Source organism: Muscardinus avellanarius (assembly GCF_963383645.1).
Source record: "Muscardinus avellanarius genome assembly, chromosome: 8".
Taxonomy (NCBI): domain Eukaryota; kingdom Metazoa; phylum Chordata; class Mammalia; order Rodentia; family Gliridae; genus Muscardinus; species Muscardinus avellanarius.
Window position 1 is genome coordinate 110,565,382 of NC_137794.1, and position 7,234 is coordinate 110,572,615.

Sequence of the window (7,234 nt, forward strand, 5' to 3'; positions counted from 1 at the left end):
GAAACTGGTTGGTTGGCTAACTCTCATGTGGTTCATGATTCATCTACAAGAATGAATCCGGGCCCACCTTGCTAGTGAATACAATCTTCAGCAAGTTTCTTAACCTTTCTGATACTGTTTCTCCTTATGTATAATAAAAACAATCAACTTTGCCTCAAAGGGACATTTACAATACGAAATGAGACTGTATATGCACGAGACGGTGGCTGGTCAGAGCAGACCTTGTTAACCAACTTCTCCATCTCTTCCGGTTCTCAACAGGAAGTGGCCTCTGGCAGAAAGTGGGCCTTGAGGGGGCAGCCATCCTTAACCATGCGGGAGCTGCAGTTCCCAGGAGCGCTTTGGAAGCTCAGAGCCCACATTTCTGAGCTACGGGTGGTGAGATCCCAACTGACAGCTGCAGGGCAGGCAGTTGTCTAAAGGAAGGGGAGAGGCATCCGGGTCACTCTCGATAGGACCAGAGGTCTGCATTAGAGCAGTAGGTGTGGCAGGGAACCAGGCAGGAGTGGGTAGCAGGAAATCTCCCTCCTGAAATCTTGTCCAGAGACTAAAATGACCCATGATTAGTACTGCTTCTAATTCATTCCGTGACTCAGTCCCGGCCACTGAAGTGCTTGGAAGGGAAGCATTTGAGAAGTGGGAGGCTTTCTTCTTTCATTGTTGGATGACTAATCAAACAGTCTTGCTTTGTTTTCTGGCAAGGGATTCTGTATTTTCAGAAAGAATAGAAACCTTTCAGACAACCCCAAACCTGTTTTTAAACTCCTCCGGAAGTCTTGGAGGAAAGCACCTACCCATCCATCATTTCTGCCCAAGTAAGAAAAATAACAATGTAGGGAACCGCTTCCAGGCAAAACAAAGACTGTGAATTAGTCCTTGCTTGTAAAAGCAGAATCTGAGAAAATTCTCCCAAAAGAAGAGCAAAGGGCCCTCAGGTCCATCCTCAGTCAGTGGAAGGTAACAAAAAAAAGGAGCATTGTTAGTGAGGAGAACCGCTTCAAGTTCTGGGCAGTTCACAGCATGTGGGCCCCTCCGGTGATGGGAGCCACAGTTGCTCAGGAGACCTGGAAATCAGCCACATCAGCAGACACTGGAGCAGAGGAAAGCGGGATGCTGGACATGTTTCCACCAGCAGGGCTCACTCCCAAACGCTAAGCAATGGCTGGACCCCCGGACTTCACTCGCCTCCACGACCTAGGGTCCAAATGGTTTGTGAACCTAGAAGGAGAAGCATGCTCGTATCACACTGAGAATTAAATTCAGTCCTTAGGAGCTCCAACACCCAGTGACTGCTAAAAACGGGTCAGATCAAATGAGCAAACTGTACAAATCACTCTTTTGACTGAAAGATTCCATTTTTTAGCTACCAGTTTCTAATGTTGTTACTTATTTCCAAAATCACTTAAAGTGGACACTTGATTCAACTAATCATTAACTTCTAACGGAAGTTTGACCTTGATTCTTTCCTTATTTTCCAAAAATTCCCATGACACATCCAGTGTGTCAACTGACACATATTTTTGCCTGCATCTAGTGTACCTGGAGACTAAGCCAAGAACACAGTAATGTAAACAAAACAAATTCATGAAAAACTAAGCAATGTCCAACAGCTAACACTGGAGGAACAATAAGAAATCTTTAATTTTCACATAATACTAGAAAAGATATAGCACTGAGTTCCATGCAGGGAATCAGCAGTGTAGTCCACAGTAGGGCAAGAGGTCTTGTAAGAGAGAAAGATGAGTCTTAACATGACCTTAAACTAAAAGTTGGGAAATCAGAGAGGTCAGGAGAAGATATTGCAGGGCAGAAAAATGAGGTGGAGAAAGGCAAGAAGTCTGAACAATATTGATAAAGTTTCTTAAAAGCTTCATCGTTTGATACCAGAGCCAATCAATGGAAAAATTAATGAGTACAACGGGTTCAACCAATGCCTACCTCCCCCTTTCCTGCAGCTGACTAGCCACAGGTTCACATGCAGGACTGGCTGCAGACTTTTCAGAAATTGATGCAAAATGAAAATGTGGAGACGCAATGGGGGCTGGGAAGATCATGTGCCCCAACACCTGGGGAATGAGTGCCTTTAGAAAACGCAACCTCAGCTCCTGGAGGGGCCTGGTACCTGGACCAGGAACAGACAAGAGGCCCTGAAGTTGCTCACCACTAAACACGATGCTACCAGCGCAGGGCAGGTGCTCCATACAGTCCTTCTGCACCAAAGGTGCAAGGTGACAGGGTATCACAGGCCTCCCCACCACCGGGGACAGAGTCTCAGGCAGAGGGAGCAGGTGCAGAAGGAAAGCTGGGCAGGGTGCAGGCAACTGCGGGCAGCATCAGAAAGGTGGTAGGAGGCTCTGGCACAGGAACCATCCTCACATCAGCCTTCAAATACAAAGCGCAAATTCTTAACTAATCATTACACATTTCAAGATAACAACCCCAGAGCCAGTGCAAGGCCCTTCTGAGCAGGTGGCATGGGGGACTGCACAGGTCCTAGTCATGGAGGAGCCTGCTAGTACCGCATGTGGGCCCGATCTCCATAGTCATCTCCCCACCCATGGAGTGTTGTCAAGTCAAACTTTCAGAGACCATGAGATCTCTGAAATAAGCAGGTTTACTGAGTGGCTACAGATACTACCCTGTTACCGGCAGGTTCAGTCCTGTGGGGGGCAAGTCCACTAGCGGTCGGGGGCCTCAGAAAGATGGGTCAAAAGGCAGGCGGCGTTCTGCAAATCCTTATCTGCAGCGGTTCTTTTCCCCTCTATGAATTCCTTAAGTTTTTAGTTATGACGCTTTGGAAAAGAACCTGGGGTGGACAAAGGCTTCTTGAGCCAATGACACTTTATTACAAAAACCCAAGAAATTTATACACTTCACCAGTAAAGTTAAGAGAAACGGGGGCGGTCTTTTAGCTGGCTGTTGGCCCTCGAAGAATTAACTTCTGTTTCTCTCCAAGGTCTTGCAGATAAGCAGCTCCAGGTGGCAGCCTCCCAGGATAGTCAAGGCTTGGAGCTTCTCGGGAACTTTTCCTGGAACTTTCCATCTTTTGGGCTCAGTTCATATAGCAAGTGTGGGGAGATGTGGTGATTCAGGTGGATGTGATGGAGTTTTTTCAGGTGTTGGCATCTTATCTTTTAAATCTGAAAGCTTAAGCATACTCACAACACAGTTTGGCAGACAAAATACCACCAACAACACCACAAGGTTCTTAGTTCTAATTGTCAGATGTATTTCCTTAACTGCTGAGCACTCTTCTTTAAACAACAAGCCTATTAAAAGAATCCACTTCCCTGTCACAAACTCTCTGCAACCTGCTTCTAACTTTCTAATTCCTTTCTTTCCCAGTTGGGACTTTCTTATGATAAGCTCTTTTTCATGCAAAAATACTTTTCTTACTCTTACGGTATTTCTTTTCCTTCATACATATATATATTTAGAATGTCTGTCCTTTATTTTGTCATATTCATTTCTAACTATGCGGCCATTTTTTCTGTCTCCTGGAGTGCTCACACTGAGGTAAAAGTTAACAGTCTTTTTCTTTGGGTCTATTGTATTCGGGCAGCTAAGTTGTTTCTTTAAGGTCACACACAAAGTTTTTCTCTGTCTCTAGGCAGGATTTCAAGGGTGAATAATTATTTTGAACTGAGCTACTTTTGCCGGAGTGATAGATAGTGATGAAGGTCGGAGGCCATTTGTGATTGCTGCAGCTGGGGTGCTTATCACAGTACCTGAATTCTGGCCAGTTTCTCATTATTGATGAGCAGAGCCAAGGACGTTTAGACAAATTATTAGAGAGTTTATTTCCACGGACTCAGTTTCTTTTTATATTTCTAATTTCACATCACTGGAGCAATTCGTGTAGAAAGTTAAAAGAAATAATAGTGAAGGGTATCTAAAAGTGGGGGGTACTTTAGCCAGAGACGATACCTCCTTCTCGGGGCGTTTTTGCCGATTTTTACTATGTGGAGTGGGGTTCTCAACACATAGATGCCGAGGCAGCAGGATGTCTTGGCACTACCCAAAGGACCCATCCTGAGACTAATTCCCAAAGCCACTAGCAGCCTCACTAGATAGCAGTTGGAAAAATGTTCACTGGATCAAATAAATAGTATCTCTAATGAAAGTTCGAGGGAGAAAGATGCAAATCGCTTACACTGAACATACATTAGCTAGAGATAAGGTGGGGTGAGACATCACAAAGCAGACAAGCCTTGGCACTGGCACATGGACCACGCAGTACTTGCTGCTGCTCGGTTGGCCGGTTGGCTGGTTTTGCATCCAGTGTGCAGTGGCACCTTGACGGCTGATCTTTGGGGTTCTAGAGTCAGAATTTCAACACACAGGAAAGGAGCACAGAGCCTTCTCTCTCTCTCTCTCTCTCTCTCTCTCTCTCTCTCTCTCTCTCTCTCTCTCTTTCTCTCTCTATTTATCTTTCTCCTTTTGGTTTAGTCCAAAGCTCTTAGTTAAAATTAAAACTCTTAGCTGGCCGAGGTGGCACATGCTTGTAATCCCAGCATTTGAGAAGATGAGACAGGAATGTCGCAGTTCACGGCCAGCTTCAGCTACTTAATGAGGCTCTTTGCAATTCAGTGAGACCCTGTTCCAAAGTAAAGAATAAAAAATAGGGCTGGAAGTGTAGCTCCAAGGCAGAATGTCCCTGGGTTCCATTCCTAGTACCACAAAAATAAAATTAAATAAATAAATAAATACTCCTCTCCGGGCGTGGTGGCGCACGCTTGTAATCCCCACGCTTGGGAGGCTGAGACAGGTGGATCGCATGGGTTCGAAGCCAGCCTCAGCTACTTAGTGAGGCTTTCAGCTACTTAGTGAGGCTTTCAGCAACTTAGTGAGACCCTGTTTCCAAATAAAATATTTTTAAAAAAAGGTCTGGGAGTATAGCCCGGAGGCGGTACTCTGGGTTCCACCCCCAGTACCACCAAAAAATAAATAAATAAATACTCCTGCCTCTACCATCCTGTCCCTCATAATGTTGTATGATTGCAATGCACCAATATAAAAAATATTGGAGTAAAATATTTTGAGTATCTTACTATATATTTTATACCAAAATAGTTCTGGTTGATCAGAACTCATAAAAATAAATATAAAATGATAACGCTTTAATAAAATACATATGATTTAATAAAAACAACTCTTCTTATTACTTCCTCTCTTCATCCTCAGCCTGTGACCAAGTTTCGAACATCTCAGACTCTTCTCTATCAGCCCCCACGCAAAGGGACATTACCACCACCACTTTCTGAACTAGTCTGAGGAACTGCCCTCTAATCCTTCAGCAGTACCAGGTGGGTGTGCCCCCGGTTCAGGAGGAGTCAGCTGTGCCCTGGCATGTCAGCGGTGCTAGAGAACACAGAGGAGCCCATTAGTCTTCCTGTGGGAGAGCAAGGAGCCTGCTAGGAAGAAACACACCTTCTAAGGGGACCAAGTGGGCTCGGCGCAGTGCACTAGCCCAGGGAGAAAGAGCTAGGCGATCCCCATGTCTGCCGACAAGCCTCACGCATCAAGGCCTCAATCGCTCAAGGAGACGTGTGGCTTATTCTTCTGTCAACAGAAATCAGAAACAGAATCAACTGTTTCTCAGCTGGGGACTGTGTTGATACATTACAGATATTCCTGTAATGAATATCTGAGAACCCATTTTAAAAGAGGAGAGGTATATTTGAGTTGATGACTTCAACCTATTGTACTTTGGTCCTTCAGCCTTTGGACTTGTGGGGACACCACACACCATGGCAGGGAGCACGTGGTGGTTGAACTATTCACCCCATGGTGGTCGGAAACAAGAGACCAGAGGGCCCAGGGTCCCAATATCACCTTCAAGGGCGCCCCAAAGACCTAATTCCCTCCCAATAGCGCCCGCCTTCTAAAGATTCTACCATCTCCCAAACAGTGTCACCCTGGGAGCCAAACTTCCACACATGGGCCTTTGGGGGACAGTCCAACTCCAAAGCACAGCATTCTGCCCCAGCCCCAAAGGCTCCTGTCTAGCTCACAATCTAATATACATTCAGCCCCTCTCCAGGAGTCCCCAAAGTGTAAACAGTCCCAGCACTGCACAAAAGCCCAAGGCAAACTTAATTATGAGCCCCTGTAAAATCAAAAATAAAGTTACATACTTCCAAAATACAATGGTGGGACAGGCAAAGATAAGCATTCCCATTCCAAAAGGAAGGAACAAGAAAAGAACAAGGGGCGACCAAAATAACAGACCAGAACGACTAGCGGAGGAAAGATTCGTTCTGACGCACAGTTGCGGAGGCTTGAGGCCGTGGTCGGCCGATGCTATTGCTTTGGGTCTGAGATAAGGCCAGGCACCGTGGAGGAAGGGAGTGGTAGAAGAAAGATCCTTCCTTCACGGAAAGCGGAGTGGGGGAGGCGCTGGGGAGAAGATCGGCCCTTCTGAGACACACCCCCGGTGGCCTACTTCTTCCAACTACAGCCCACCTCCATGCCGTCCACTGAGCTCTCAACAGATTGACCCACCAAATGGAATAATCCACTCATGAGGTCAGAGTCCTCGTGATGCAATCATCGCCTAAAAGCCCCACTCTGAACCCCGCTGCGCACTGAGGACCATGAGTCAGCAGATGGGAGAGTCCGGGCCCAGACCAAACACCTCTGTAAAAGAACGACGTCAAACCAGACAGACCGTGTCTAAGGTCTGAAGTCACTACTCTTCCATAATTCACAGTGTCTGAAAAGGCATTTAGGTTACAAATTAGAAAGGGGGAGCCGGACGTGGGGGCGCGCGCTTGTCACCCCAGCATTTGGGAGGCTGAGACAGGAGGATCCTGGTTCACGGACAGCCCCAGCTGCTTAGTGAGGCCCTCTGCAACTCAGTGAGACCCTGTTTTATAATAAAAAATAGGGCTGGGGTGTAGCTTGGAGCTACAACGCCCCTGGGTTCCACCCCTGGTACTGCAAAAAAAAAAAAAAAAATTAGGAAGCAGGGAGGAGATATGGTGAATTGCAAATCCCTCTCTCCCTTCCATCTCCCTCCCTTCTTCTTTTCCTCCCTCCCCCATCCTTTCTTTCTCTCTTCTCCCCTCTGAACACGATTCCAAGCCTCAGCCCCTGCTCACCCTGGCCAGAGGTGGGTGCAAGGTTCCCATCTTCAAACACCACCGGGAAGTCGCTCCACCCCTTCAGCTCCCATGGACGAGTTACAGGAGGTTTCTCCAGCAGAGTTGCCAAAACACCACAGCTCCTTCAC